The following is a 16,663-nucleotide window of genomic DNA, read 5'->3' on the forward strand; positions in this document are numbered from 1 at the left end:
CTCGATTTTATTCGTAAGCGTATCTTTTCTTTTAATTTTTGGAGGAAACCTCATCCTTTTATTTATTATTTTTTATATTATTTAATTATACAAGAATATATTGATTTATAGCATGTATCAATATCTTCATTCAATGTCTCATAATATTATACAATATATCGATGTATAATTTTTTTTGCCATCCCTGTTGGGACGTGATTTGGGAATTCCCCGCATGTAAATGTCCTTACATGTTCACTAAATTACTTTCGACTCGGTTAAAGTGGTTTAGACTAGGCCGTGCTAGTTTATCCTAAAGTGTGATTCTTTATTATATCAGAATAAACTAGCTCGGCCTACGCCAAACTAGTGTGGTCTGAAGTGTGCGTATTTATATCAGGATGAACTAGTTTGGCCTAGGCCAAACTAGTTTGTCCTGAAATCGGATTTGGCCGGTAGCATATACACATTTCCCGAAAGACTAACGAAATAAAAATCAATAATGCTTTTCATGATAAATGGTAAGTAAAATCCAAACTTTAATGAAAGTAGATTAGAATAGATGTAAAGCGTTTAATCTCTGCCATATTAACGGATAAGTAAAGTGTTTTGATAACTTCATCCGTTTAGTTTCTGCAATGGCTTGCCGTGTTTAACTTAAGCTTGTTGAAATATCGGCTGTTATGTGTTCGATCACTACATGTTATAGTTCTGGTACAATATTATTACTTTCTACTAGATATTTTATGTGAAGATAAATTATAATGTGTTACGTGCAGGTACCTACTCTCGGTACAAAGGAATATTGAGTTTGTGTTTGGTTTATTGTTAGTTCATATATTTATTTTCGCTTCTTCAAATTTCTGGAAAAAATTTTTCTAAATGATTTTTATTCTGACTAGTATCTATTAACATATCAGCCGCGTACGCTTTGCGATTAAAAATAGTCCTGTTTCTGCTCATAATTGATTTTCTTACGATTTTTTCTAGTACTAAGTTGAATAGATTCATTGACAGCGGATCCCCTTGTTATAAAGCTTTTTGCACTATTAACGGCCTTAATAACCTGTCTTCTTTTGTTGCCCCATTTATAGTGTTCGTAAACTCATTATCCCTATAAGCATTTCTGGTATTTCTAATGACCTCATATAGCACTTTTCGATTTATGGAATCGGATGCCTGTTTAAAATCAGTAAATGAATTGTTGAATTTCTTCTTCATGTACCATGTCCTTTCAGAATACTAGTTACCGTCATCGCTTTCTTAATTATATTCACTGCCTCCCTAAATAACCTGCTTGTATCAACACTATACCAATCTCGCAAGTTCTTCAACCATGAGGTTCATTTTCGTCCTTGACTGCGTTTGCCTGTTATTTTCCCTTGCATAATATTTTCTAGCAACCTATATTTGGGACCTTTCATTACATGTCCAAAATACCACAGCTTTCTATTCTTGATGCTTTTTATAATCTCAGTAGTCTTGCTGAGGCGTTATAGTACTGTGGAATTTAAAATCATCTCCACTCAAGAAACTTTTAAAATTCTTCTATTGCACCACATTGCGGAAGCCTCAAGGCGATTTAAATCGATTTTATTTACAATCCAGGACTCGACACCATAAAGTAAGACCGAGAACACGTAGCAGCGAATTTTTATATTTAAGCACTCTGGTGTTAGTTAAGTTTAGTTGAGTTAACCCTTAGGCGCCCAGCCTTTTTTAGATTCCATGTACGCCCAAGGGTGGGTAAAAAATATCCACCTCGAAAATAGCTAATATATTTATTGAGAGTTGTTGGAAATGGACTAAACTTAAAAATATTATGCTTAATAAACACAGCATCTTCTAAAATATTATTATAAACAATTTACAAACCTAAAAACAAAATTACAATGTACATCAAAATTAACATACCAGTAAAAGCCAGTTATTCAGATTTGTCGATTTTCTCCACATTCTTTCTTTCAGCGTCCTCATTGACAGATAATTATGTTGATTATGCAATTATAAGTCGATAATTATATGGATTATCTTCCTACCAAAGAGAAATTATATAGAAACTTTTAGGAAGAAGAAGTTTTACCAAGGGTGTACTTTTTATGCCCACCCATATTTAACTCAAGATGCTACTTTTATTTTCAAAAATATCGGTAGAACCAAATTAACATTCGATAAAAGGCTGTCTTTTTAACAATAAATAATTTTTTTTTAATTTTTAAACACGTAATAAATATGTTACAAGGGAATAAGCATTAGGTGGACATTTTTTACCTACCCTTGGGCGTTTAAGGGTTAAGATAAATTGAAGCTGTTAACAACTGTAAACTTGTAAATAACTTGTATAATATAATATAAAGGGTGATTCATTTAGAGGTAATTTTTTGGTGGGGATTTGTTGGAAGATCGTGCATGAATCGTATCACCTGATGTTGCGTTTTTATTCAGTATTGTTTGACATTTCATCCTGCAAAGACTTAGCTCAGCACAAGGTCTAGAAATTATTCAGCTGTATTACAAAAATAGGCGTTCAATGAGGAATGTGCTTCATGCGCTTAGAGCAACTTACGGTAAACTTAATTGCACAATTCGCTATACCTTTAGTAAGTTTGAAACCCATTTTACATTATCGGATAACACGCTACCCAATAGACCACATTCAACTCGTTCTTGAGAAAAAATAGCGGCCGTAGCGGATGCTGTTCGCTAAAATAACGAAGAATCGATTCGTCACCGTTCTCAACAGCTTGGCTTGTCGTATGCAATAACTTGATATATATTACTTAAGGAGCTTAATTTAAAAGCTACAAAATTTAATTAGTGCAAGATCTAAAGCCGATCGACCTTCCGTCACCGTTTCAGTCGAAGTGCTCTCGATAAGCTTGCAGAAGATCCACCTTTTTCGAAAAAAAAATCGTTTTCCGTCGAGGCCCATTTTTGGCTTAATAGGGATGTGAATAAACAAAATGCCCGTATTTGGGTTTATGAGTAACCCGAAGAGATTCAAGAGTTGATATTACAATAAAAAAAAACAACTGTTTGGTGTGGTTTATGGGCCGGTGGAATGTTCGGTCCATATATCTTTAAAACAGAGGCCGACCAGAATGTTACTGTGAATGTAGACCGTTATCGCGCCACGATAACGGTCTATTTGGTGCCAGAAATTAAAGATTGTAATTTTAATGACATTTGGTTCCAAAAATATGGTGACAATTGCCATAGAGCCCGTGAAAGCATAGCTTTACTGCAAAAACAATTCGGTGAGCAATTTATTTTACGCTTCTGTACAGTAAATTGGCCGCCTCTATCCTGTGACATCACACGTCTAGAGGCACTTTCCTTTGAGGTTACCTAGAGTTAAAAGTCTACTTGAATAAACCGGCTACGCTTAAGGCATTGGAGGCCAATACTACTCGAGTCATTGGTCAATTATCAATCGAAATGCTCGAACGCGTCATTGAGAATTGGAACTTCAGCATGGACCATCTTAGCCGCAGTCACGGTCAACATTTTAAAGAAATTATCCTTGTAAGTAATTGTAAAAAATGGTTCTTTTGTAGGTACTAAAATAAAAATTTTCATGCACCTCATTTCTCACGAAAAAAGTACCGCTAAATTAATCACCCTCACTTATTAATATCTTTTTCGTACTTCCGGGCCTAAAGTGACAACTTCACTCCCTTGTGACAGGTACTAAAGTGTCACATTTAATCCCTCCGGGATTAAATATTGACGAAACTCCCGGAACGATTAAATCACAAACAAACGAATTTAAGGGATATTTTATTGAAAAATATAATTAATTAGAATGGTAATTAACGTTAATATTCAAATTAATATTGTGACAGTTCGTCATATTGACCAGTCTTTCCTGGGTTAATGCAGCAGGTAATTTCCAAATTTACCTTAAGCATTAAATATTTATCATCCGGAGCCTCCCGTAAGAACTGATCTACCTGCTCAGACGTGAGAATTCTTGACTTCTTTGGCTTAAATCCCTCATTTCTTCTCTTCAAAAAAGCTAATAATTTTGGAAATTTACTTATATCAATATCTTCTCTAATGTTAATAACCGATTTCAGCATTGAGTAATGTGCCCAGAGAGTTGAGGCACAAACCGCTTTTGATTTATCATCGAAGTAGACTAACAGCGCATTTTCAGTAGGTTGTCTCACATTTTTTAAGCGGCACCACTTTTTAAAAGCATCGTACTGCTGCTCGTATAGTTTTCTAGATTTCGGTGGTAACAATTCTTCACCTACTTCGGCTGCTCTTTTATCAATATCAGATACACCTTCTTCACTCATGATACCAATAATTATCAATAACAATGTTTCTTTACAATGACACTAGTAATGACAATGTTTCTAAATTATAACTGTCACAACGCAATGTTACTATGGTAACTTATTTTAAAGACAGTTTATTAAATGAGTTGAAGAGAGAAAAAACTGATTGAAATTATTGAAATAATTAATAAAATCATACCGGAAGTACGAAAAGTATCGTATATACCTTGCGACTGAAGTACATTTAATCCTTCAGGTAAATTATGGCCCTCCCTGCGGTCGGGCCATAAACTTTACCTTCAGGATTAAATGTACTACTTCAGTCCCGCGGTATATAATGTACTATTTATTAAACTCGCTAATTCTAATAATAGTGCTATATTTATAGTCTTGGCAATCTGTTTAATATATCTATTATACTATACCCAGGCAATACACTGTATTAGAGCAAATCCTGTTATTCAACGGAAACCAAGTTTGTCCCATCTCTACAGTAATGTTATTTTACCTTTACAAAAAAGCCTAATTAGAATATTTAAAGAGAGCGATATTAAAAATGGCTACATAAAAGCTTGTATCAGATAAATATTTACTTTCTTTCTTGTTTTCCTAATTCTCCTAATAGTATCATGAAAACAGCTTAAAAATCTGGAGATATTTTGGGTATTTCTTTGCTTCATTTGCAATGTTTTTGTTCTTAACCAAACGCTTTTTCCTTTAAGACATTTTTATTCGCTACAATTTGTACTTTATTTAATTTTATGAAAATTTTTATTTATTTTATTTTTATTTATAATTTTTATTTGTTTAATGAAAATATCTAGGAGCGTATATAAATTTTGTGCATTTCATAGATATATCATCTTTGGTTCGTCTTCTTTTGATGACTTTTCATTTCAAATATTGGCGACCATTCTGGCTATAATTATTTTATTAACTACTGGTGTATTAAATAGATTAGTTGTTAAAAAATTGAAAAAACAAATCAAAAACAAGCAAAACCATCCATTTACAGATTAGTTGTTGTTGTGGAGAACCATTTCCTCAGGTTCTTTAACCATGATATTCTTCTTCTCCCAATTCCTCGTGTTCCGACTACTTTGCCTTATAGTCCGTTCTTTAACGGTAAAATATTGCAAAACCTCTAAATTTTAAAGAACCGCTTGGATTGACATGAAATTTGGCATACACATAGCTACCAAGTCAAAGAAAAAAAGTGATATTGTGCCGATATGTGCTTATGCCCTGGGGGTGGTTTTCACCCCCTCTTGTGGGTGAAAAAATATTCGTCCAAAGTAAGTCAGGAAATGGAGAAACTGACTAATTTTAAGTAACTTTTGTTCTATAGAGTTTTTTCACTAAGTCAATACTTTTCGAGTTATTTGGCAGTGAATATGTTCATTTTTTCAACAAAATAACCACGCTTTTAGACGGTTTTTCGCAAATAACTCAAATAGTAAGTATTTTGTTGAAAAAACATTCTTAGCAAAAATAAAGCATGTAAAATGTTTTAGAAAATGGTGTATGTACATATCACGTCTCTATACCTAGTAGAAGCAGAGTTATAGCTAATGAAAAATAGGTTCATATTCGTCAAATTCCAAATGGAATACTCTAACGTGAAATAACCAAAATTGAAGCACATTTAGGGGAAAACTCATGACAACTTATTTAAAGTGTTTAAAAAAAGCATCATTTTTGTTTTGTAAAAAAAAATTTCTAGCATCAAAAGTAAACAAGTTACGCTCAAAATAAAGTTAGTCCCTTTTTGTTCTGGTAAAAAAATCGAGAAAATCACCCCATAATTAGTATCTTAAATGAACTTAATCGTTACGACTTCAGAAGTTTCTTGACTCGTGTATGTATTGTTTATATGATCTGTAAGTTTGATCGGTTCACAGTCCTTATTATTGAAAAGGCTGTAGTTAAAAGGGGTTGAACGAGTCACTGATCACGAATGTATGCAAATTTAGAAACACCAAATCCTAATCAATTTTTGTCTAACCGAAAAACAAAAAAATACATGATATTCAGAAAAGCAATGCTGACTTTTTTTGTTTTTCGGGATTTTTGGTATCTTTAACAATTTTTAAGTTATTTTGAAAAAAAAGCATATTTTTCAAAATTAAAATTTTTAAAAATTTTACTTTGAAACCAAATTTTTTTAAAAATAAGCACTTTGAATCAATGAAACTTACAGATCATATAAACACAGCATAAGTAAATTAATTTGTGGAGCGGTAACGATTAATTTCATGTAAGTTGCTAATTAGGGTGTGGTCTTCCCGAATTTTTTTTTACAAAACAAAAGGGACCAACTTTATTTTGAGTGTAACTTGCTTAAATTTAATGTTAGAAACTTTTTGTAGAAACAGAAATAAAGGTTTTCCTAAACAATTTTAAAAAGTTATAATGAGTTTTCCCCAAAAAGTACTTAGTTTTTAAAAATTTCACGTCGTAATATTCTATTTGAAATTTGGTGAATATTAATCTATTTTTCATTGGCTATAACTCTGGTTCTACGAAATCCAGAGACCTAACGCGTACACCATTTTTTTACTTTTTTATAGGCTATATTTTTTCTAAGAACGATTTTTTTGACAAAATATTTACTTTTTGAGTTATTTGCGAAAAACCGTCTAAAAATGTGGTTATTTTGTTGAAAAATGAACATATTCACTCGCAAATAACTCGAAAAGTGTTGGCTTGGCGAAAAAGCTCTATAGAACAAAATTTACTTAAAATTAGTCAGTTTACCCAAGCGGTTCTTTAAAATTTAGAGCAAAAACCGTGAAAGAATGGACTATTATAATTATTTTCAATAATCTGTATTTACTGCCGTTTCTCATTATGCCGTGTCCGAGATATTATAACTTTCTCCTGTTAATCGTATACATCACTTGTCTTTTTTTCCCATTCTTCGTAGTACGTTCTCGTTGGTTATCTTTTCCATCCATGACATCCTTGGGATTTTCCTGTACAGCCATATCTCGAAGGCTTCAAGTTTTTTCTCCATCGCTTCAGTGAGTGTCCAGGACTTAACTACGTAGTATATTAAGAAGATACAACATCGTAGGAGCCTTACTTTTATCTACAGTTTAAGATTGTGGCTTATAAAGAGTTTGGCCATGTTGTTGAATGCACTCCTAGCCTTGTCTATTCTACATTTTACTTCTTGTGAGTGATCCCATTGTTCGTTTACTATTGTTCCAAGATAGGTATTTCGTGTATGCAAGTGGCTCAGCTCCTACTTTACGGAATCGTAGCACATCGCTCTAAGCCATTTGAATACACGCAGTGCCGGATTAAGGGGGGGGGCTATGGGACTATTAGCCCCCGGCGGTAAATTTTGAGCGGCGGTACGTCGCTCCCATTACGTTTTAATTCTATATGTGGATATTTCAAATTTATGTGGTTGATTTTCTGAATAAACACGGTAATAAAACTTCGTCTCCTAGCCGATAAGTTTCATGTTTCCGGGAAATCGGCCAGCGCCAAGGTTCATAAATAGACAGGTTGCATGGTAACTTTCCACCAATCAGCGTCGATAATCTAATGGCGGGAGTGACGTCACCCAGAATGCTGCATTCAAATTCATTCACTTCACTCATTGAAATGAACTCGGAAAGTAGGAATGTATTGAAAATATGTATATTTTAAAAAAATACGTTTGGATTTTTAATGACTATTTATTTCATATATTCTTTAAAAAATGTGGTAGATACCTGTAGAGTTACAAAAATCATAGAATATAATTGCAGTTAAATATATTATGCAGTAGAATAGCATTACTACATACTTAATTAAAGCAGAAGTAGATTCTTTCTTGTGTATATATGGGACTAAATCATTCAAATATCCTAGGTATATTAATCATGGGTTGAATACAATTTACTTTTTTAAATGATTTTGAGTAGGTACATATTAATTTTGAATTGGGGTAATGCATGTAGTACATTATTATAAATTCCTCCCAACATGTAAACCATGGTGAAAAAGAGATTCAACTAAAGATTTATGTATCAAAATTAGTATTTTTTCCCTTAAGAGCATCAAATCTGATTACGTTAGGTACTGGATTATAATATCTAAAACCATTAAAACATTATGATTCCATTCAATAGCTACCTGTGAAGTTTTACATTAACAGTAAATTATAAAAAAAATACAATTTCAGTGCAATAAAGGGAATTTTCCCCATTTTATATATTCATTTAGTTTATAATTGTTTATTCAAACGATCTTCAGATGGCTGCAATCCAGTAGGTAAGTAGGTACTTAACACAACCACATTAAAGTGTATCTTAACACTTGTAAAAAAGTTTTGGGTTTAAGTTGTTATACTAAAAACACTTAATGATATCTATAGATACATTATATCTCAAGATATAAACACAAATTAAAACACTAACGATATTTAATAACAAAATATAGCCTCCAAACCACGTATCCTATTGTTTACAAACAATTCGTAAAATTGATCGTCTGGGTGACGTCACGATGACAATATTTCATTTGTCAATGTCAAAGTTACCATACAACCTATGGTATAGGGACCTTGGGCCAGCGCCAGAAGATGCCAGTTTGCTGTCAAGCAAACAATTTACACGAAAAGATGGCTACGTTAGAATTTGGTATTTATGTTGTATTTAGGTTCGAAGTACTGGAAAGAACTGACCTAGCGAGTAAATCTTATTTACAAAGCGCAAATATGTACTTACATACATGTTCGTCTTTGTATAGCTCATATACAACATTCTTACGAGTCTCTTCGTGATAAATGTAATTTATTTGAACAAAAGGCTTATCACAACAACAGGCTCTTATCACAACAAACGGAATACAGCAAATAAATTAGAAGTCGCAAAAGAAAATTACAGTTTGACGAAGCACATACAGAATACAGAAGAGATTCTTACACCGCAAAATAAGATTAGAACCCAAGTGCTGTATAAAGCAAAAGATTATTTGGCAAATAATCTGAAATCTAGAGGAAAAGCTTATGGAGATCTGGCCATCACTTTCTCATTTTTATTTCCTCTACCTCTTTCAGACGATAACGTGATTTCAGACAAACGTCGGCGTTAGTGAATATTTATTCGAATGACTTGGATAATATCTCTAGCAAGTGAGTGTATTCAATTAAAACATTTTATAATGTCACTACTAGGCCAAGTCACAGTAGAACCACTCTCCGAAAATCTTGAGTCGAGCATGGCGACCGCTCAATATTCGCAGTCGCTTTTAGCCCACTCTTGCATTGCTAGTCGCATAGAAACGTACGGGTTTTAACAGGGAAAACCCGCCTCCACCACTGGTGAATTACCAATTGCGTACTGCCGGTATTACTTCTTGAGATCAAAGTGCCGACATGGAAGAGGTTTTACTGTCCCTCTTTATACTGTGGCCAGGTAGTTGAGTATAAAAATCCAACAACTGACAGTGCTGCTTTTGTGATGGAGCTTTTGCAAAAACATAATATAATTGCAACCTTTCCAAACGTAGAAATAGCACTAAGAATCTTATCGTTGATGGTTACTAACGCAACTGGTGAAAGATCATTTTCCACTTTAAAACGGGTCAAAAATTATTTGAGAAATGCAATGACGTAAGAAACATTAAATTCGTTCGATCTTTTAAATATTAATAATAATGATCTTACAATAAAGAGCTTACAAAATTAGATTTTAATAAAATTATCGACCTGTTTGCAAGTAGGAAGTCCAGGAAAATTTGTTTGTAAATACTTATGTTAATTTGCTTTGTGAGTTTGTGTCTTTGTGGCTTTTTTGTATATTTGTAATAAATTGCCTAATAATACTAAAGTAGTTTTAATGCATTGTTAACCTAAGACGCATCTTTACCTACTAGAGAGTGGCGGTATAGTATGACTTAGCCCCCGGCGGTCCATGAACTAAATCCGGCAATGAATACACGAAAATATTAAAACGTCGCGGTCCGTTCCGTAACGGGCTGTTCCGTATAAATGGGCGCCGTAAACTGTTAAGACTGTCTGCAAAAATAAAATGTATGCTAAAATCTTCAGTTAGGCACATTTATTGTGGAAATAACCATTTCTAAATGATCATAAAAAATATCATTACAACTTGCATTTAATTGTAATTATGATGCTTGTATTCTATACCAAACTCGCCGTTACGCCGCTCGTGTCGTATCCATCATACTCGCATAATAATGACCATTCTGCTAACTTCCAACAGTGAGGCAACAGTGCGTCGGTAATTTGACACTGACAGTGATATTATCGTAAAAAAAATAATAATTTTTATACTCATAGGTGTGCTAAATGTTGCCGAGTCATTCACGTTCGATTTCTTGTTATAGAAAATCGACTTTTAGTAGATCCAATGTGACATAAAATCTAGGCATGGGATAAAAAAGTTTATTTGAAGAAAGTGTATTTTTTTGTTTATCCTAATGGCAGTACAGGCTCCTTTTTGCAATATTTTATTTAGTTATATAGTAGTTTCCACATAATTTGACACTGACAGTGATATTATCGTAACAAAAATAATAATTTTTATACTCATAGGTGTGCTAAATGTTGCCGAGTCATTCACGTTCGATTTCTTGTTATAGAAAATCGACTTTTAGTAGATCCAATGTGACATAAAATCTAGGCATGGGATAAAAAAGTTTATTTGAAGAAAGTGTATTTTTTTGTTTATCCTAATGGCAGTAAAGGCTCCTTTTTGCAATATTTTATTTAGTTATAGAGTAGTTTCCACATAATAATATATTTCTCAAATTGGGCTCTGTACCGCCATTCCTTATTATATTACCAATATGTGTGCCAAATATCTCGACAAAATATTCAAAATTACAGCCGCAATCTTGGACAGCGTTTCCAACCAAAATTAACTGGTGCCCAGGATACCTACTGTTTCCCTCGTCATTAAAATTCATTAAAAAATTAGTGAAAAATCACTACTCGTGGGTTTTTAGGGTCACTAACGACGAATATGACATCGGAAGTAAGCTACGGAGTACCTGGTGCCCAGGGTACCTACTGCTTACCTCGTCTTGTGGAGTTTTCGGCCAAAAATGTATTAAAAAATTAGTCAAAAATCATTACTCTGGGGTTTTTGGGTCGCTAACGATGAATATGACATCGGAAGTGATTTCAGGGATACCTGGTGCCCAGGGTACCTACTGTTTACCTTGTATTCGGGAGTTTTCGACAAATTCATTAAAAAATTAGTCAAAAATCATTACTCAGGGGGTTTTTGGGGTCGCTGACGACGAATATAACATCGGAAGTGATCTCCGGGGTACCTGGTGCCCAAGGTACCTATTGTGACTAATGATTTTTGACAAATTTTTTAATGAATTTTCCGAAAACTCCGGAAAACGAGGTAAACGGTAGGTACCCTGGGCACCAGGTACTCCGTAGATCACTTCTGATGTCATATTCGTCATTACTGACTCTAAAATCCCCCCGAGTAATGATTTTTGACTGACGTTTTTAATGAATTTTAGTGAAGAGTGAAACAGTATGCATATTGGACATCAGGTACTCCGGAGATCACTTACGACATTATATTCGTTTTCAGGGACCCCAAAAACCCCAGAGTAACAAAATTTAACTCATTTCCGTCGATATTTGACGAGTTCTGAATTTTTTTATTGTCTGTTTGAGATGCACTTTAGGAATGCATTTTTGTAAGCAGTTTTCAATATTATACCATGGCTCGTAGTCACACAGTTTCCTGGTACATTCACGAATCAAATGCAAAAAGAATTATTAGGATCCGTCTTGTCGTTTTTTTTTCGAAGGTTAGGTCGTTTTTAGTGCTTTATTGCTTCGCCTATATGTTTTTATAGGTATAAAATATTTTTCTACGAGCGTGCAAAAATGTCTACTTTCGCGCACGCATTTTAGTTTAGAAAGTTTCACTTTTCCGCACGCGTGTTACTTTTCCGCACGCGGTTTTTTTTTCCGCACGCGTGTTAATTTATATATGTTAATATGGCCTTAAAGTAATTATAATACATGAAATAAACTAATATTTAGATATTATTTACAAATTTATTTCAAATATATCTTATTGTGTTCCTGTTTTAATGAAATTAACGCGACAATTCGATGATATAAAATTATTTTGACATAATATTCGAAAGTCAAATCGGTAGACAATAATAGTCGTTTTGAATCATCGTCATGGAAACCAAGATCGTCGTCATGCTAACTAATTATATTGAAAGTTTGGCTTTGACAACCTTGTCAAAGAATTAATTTGTGTATATATTTTCATATTAATTAAATTAATTGATTAAGATTTGGTAATTTTTTAAAGACTCTTAGACAAAATATTGTTCCTAACTCTTACAGAAAGTCTCTTTTCCGCACTCGACTGCTAGCCGAACTCCCGCTCCGCGTCGTTCGGCAAACTGCAGTGGCGTGCGGAAAAGAATGACTTTCTGCACTTGTTACAAAAATAACTATTAAATATATTGCAATAAATATTTGATATTAAAAGCATTTTCGGTAATTAATTAAACAAAGAGAGATATAAAAGTCAAATCCTAATGTTTTATTTTCTTTCATAACTTTTGTGGCTAAATTTTTCCTTCTGATATTTACTTAAAATATTGATATCATCAACTTTTTTGCTGGTAAAAGTGTTATTTAATACAAGCAAACATGTTGAATTCGGATTGCTTTGTTTGGCACTCGATCTTTTTGGGCAATTGACTGTTTATATATATTTTATTTGAGAGACAGTAAAAAGAACATTCATAATAGACCAGGGCATTTAGCACTAAAATCACCGAAATAAATCTACACTTAACATCGACACTTAACAATCTAAAAAGGAACGAAATCACATATATTATTGGAGATTTGAACGCGAAAATTGGTCAAGGACGAAGATCTGACCTGATAGGTGAATATGGACTAGGGGAGAGCAATGAAAGAGGCGATAGATTATACCAGTTCTGTCAAGAACATGACATGATAATCGCAAATACATGGTTCAAATTACACAAAAGAAAATTATATATGTGGAAGGGACCAGGAGATAACTCACTTGATATAATTAGAAATGAGATAGATTATATTCTAATAAACATGAGATTTAAAAATGGTGTCAAGAGATCAACGACATATCCTGGCGCAGATATCCGTTCAGACCATAACCCTCTAATAGCTGACATCCAAGTGAAGTTCAAAAAAGTCGAAGAAAGCCCCAAAACAACAAAATTACATATATCAGCATCCAACAAAACGCTAATAGAAAATGACCTGAATAATCAGCTAAAGAATTCAACAAATGAAAACAATACAGAAATATGGAACACGTTTAAAGATCTTACCTGGAAAGTAATGGAAACATATACAATAACGATGCAGAGGCACAAAAAACAACAATGGGTGACTGATGAAATCCTTGAATTAATGGAGCAGAGAAGAAAACTGAAAGATAACAAAACATAATACAAAGAAAAACAGAAACTAATTAAACAAAAAATAAAGGTTGCTAAAGAAAAATGGATGGAGGATAAATGCAAGGAATTAGAAAAGTTAAATGAAAAACATGATACGTTTAATATGTTTAAAAAAATTAGAGAAGTAGCTGGTCTTTATCATAAGAAAACTCCACATACTATAACCGATTCGTCGGGAAAAATGATAACAGACGAACACGAAATTCGAACCACCTGGTATATTTATATAAATGAACTGTATAATGATGATAGACCCGAAGAACTGGAGACTTTAGATGAAGGTGAAGGACCAGAAATACTAAAATCAGAAATACTACATGCTATAAAATTGGCAAAAAACAAGAAAGCCGTTGGTCCCGACAATATACCTACAGAAATGTTACAGCTCATAAATGAGGAAAATATTGGAATACTAGTCAAACTTTTCAATGATGTTTATTCGACTGGTGATATCCCTGAAGATTGGTTAAAGTCCGAAATCATAACCCTACCAAAAAAACAACGTCCGAAAAACTGTATCGATTATAGAATGATAAGCCTTATGAGCCACACCTTGAAAATCTTTCTACGTATCATCCACAGTAGAATCAGAGATAAATGTGAAGAAGACCAAGATGAAACACAATTTGGCTTCAGAAATGGACTGGGAACCAGGGACGCACTCTTTGCACTAAATGTGTTATTGAAGAAATGCCGAGATCAAAAGAAAGACGTCTTTGCTGTATTTATTGACCATGAGAAAGCCTTTGATCGAGTACAACATCACAAATTACTTAAAATAATAAAGGATAAAGGAGCTGATAGTCAAGATGTACGAATCAGAGAAAAATTATACTGGTGTCAAACAGCGACAGCTTGCATAAATTGAAAATCAACAGAAATATGCAGAGTACAAAGAGGTGTCAGAGACGGTTGTATACTGTCCCCACTGTTATTCAATTTATGTTCAGATAGAATATTTAAGGAAGCGCTGCATAATTTGGAATGGGGTGTGAAAGTTAATGGAATTCTGATAAGTACAATCAGATATGCAGGCGATACAGTTATTTTAAGTGATGATATGAATGGATTACAACACCTTTTAAATGCCATTGACATAGTGGGGAGAGAGTTTGGCCTAAATATAAACTGCTCAAAAACAAAATACATGGTATTTAGCCGTTTGGCCCATCAAGATTCACGGTTATATATTGATGATCATATAATACAAAGAGTACCCTGTTTTAAATATCTTGGTTGCCATATTACTGAACAACTAGATCCAGATAAAGACATAAAATGTAGAATCGAGATAGCCCGCACGACATTTTTAAAAATGAGGTCATTCTTTTGTAATGATACCTTGCAACTTCAACTTCGAAAGCGCATGAATAAATGCTACATTTGGTCGGTCCTCTTGTATGGTGTCGAAGCATGTACATTAAAAATATCCACCATTAACCCTTTGGAGGCCTTTGAAATGTGGCTGCACAGACGTATTCTGAATATACCATGGACGGCTATGCTGACAAATGTGGCAGTCCTTAAGAGAGCAAATGCTACCCGCGAGCTGCTTGATAACATCAAGTATAGAAAGATAACCTATTTTGGACACGTAGTAAGGGGAGACCGGTATAATATTCTTCAACTTATTATGATGGGTAAAATTGAAGGACGCAGAGGAATTGGTAGAACGCAGGCCTCTTGGTTGAAGAATATCCGGGAGTGGACAGGAATAAAGAAAGCAGAACACCTATTTAGAATAGCTCGAGACAGAAACAGTTTCGCCATGTTAATCACCAACGTCAAGGGGACTTGATAGGGCACGTTAAGAAGAACTGAATAAACAATAAACGGAGCCTCAGTAGAGAGGTAATCGTGATGATTTTTTTAAGCGTGGTGGACCCAAGGTCTACCAAATTATATGCAGCAAAATTTAACAAAAGAACAGTTCGAGGGTTTAGTATCAAACAACGTTATCTACAAAAACATAAAGTGGCAGAAAATGCGAAAAACTGTTTTGAAACGTAATATCGGCCAACAAATTTGTGATTACGGAGGCAAAATACATTACAATAGAAATCTGTAAATTTATATAGTATTATTATGGTTTCTTTGACATATGGTAAAAATTATTACAGGTTATTGTTATTCTACAGAGAAAAAAATTTTTTTCTAATAATGTCCTGATAACGCTTTTTGATATTACCGATATATATTTTTTGTAACCGTTAACGTCGCAACTGATAAGAATAGTTTTACTACAGGGTTAGCACTGCTGGGTGAAAATGTAAAAATATAATTTCCCTAAAATGTTGAGAAAATTTCACTGATATTTCCCCTTTTTCAGGATATCTTTTAACTTAAATTCGCTGATATTTTCAAAATTTTCAGGATATCCAATGCAGCACTAACCCTGTATTATAAAAAATGTTATAAGTGTATTTAAATAAAAAACTTTATTTTTCTAATAACATAAAAATATTAAACTTATCAAATGTCTAAATACTTATAGGTACCATCTTTAAACGTCTTCATCTTCTGAAACATTTTCATTATGACCATCACCCCTTCCTTGAAAATTCTAGTAAAAGAAGTGATATTGGTCTTTGATTTTTGCTCACAGAGTTCTACTAAACCTTTTAACTTCTTATTATTAATCGTTAACGGTTTGACATATTTTCTTCTTGACACAAGTTTGTTAATTGAAAATGTTCAAAGTTGCCTTCCGTGTATTTTTAATTTCTTAAAATTATATTTTAAATAACTGTGTGCAGTGTCTTCTTTTATAATATGTTTATTGTAGCCAAACTATGTTCAACCATTTGATAACATTTCCTTCAATCTCAGTTTTTTATTTTTAATCATTTGAATTTGAAGTTTTTTAAAATTCAAAATGTCTTCCTGATCTATTTCAACTACTTCGTATTTTGATTTCTCTAAAGCCA

Source organism: Diabrotica virgifera, chromosome 4 (genome assembly GCF_917563875.1).
Source record: "Diabrotica virgifera virgifera chromosome 4, PGI_DIABVI_V3a".
Taxonomy (NCBI): domain Eukaryota; kingdom Metazoa; phylum Arthropoda; class Insecta; order Coleoptera; family Chrysomelidae; genus Diabrotica; species Diabrotica virgifera.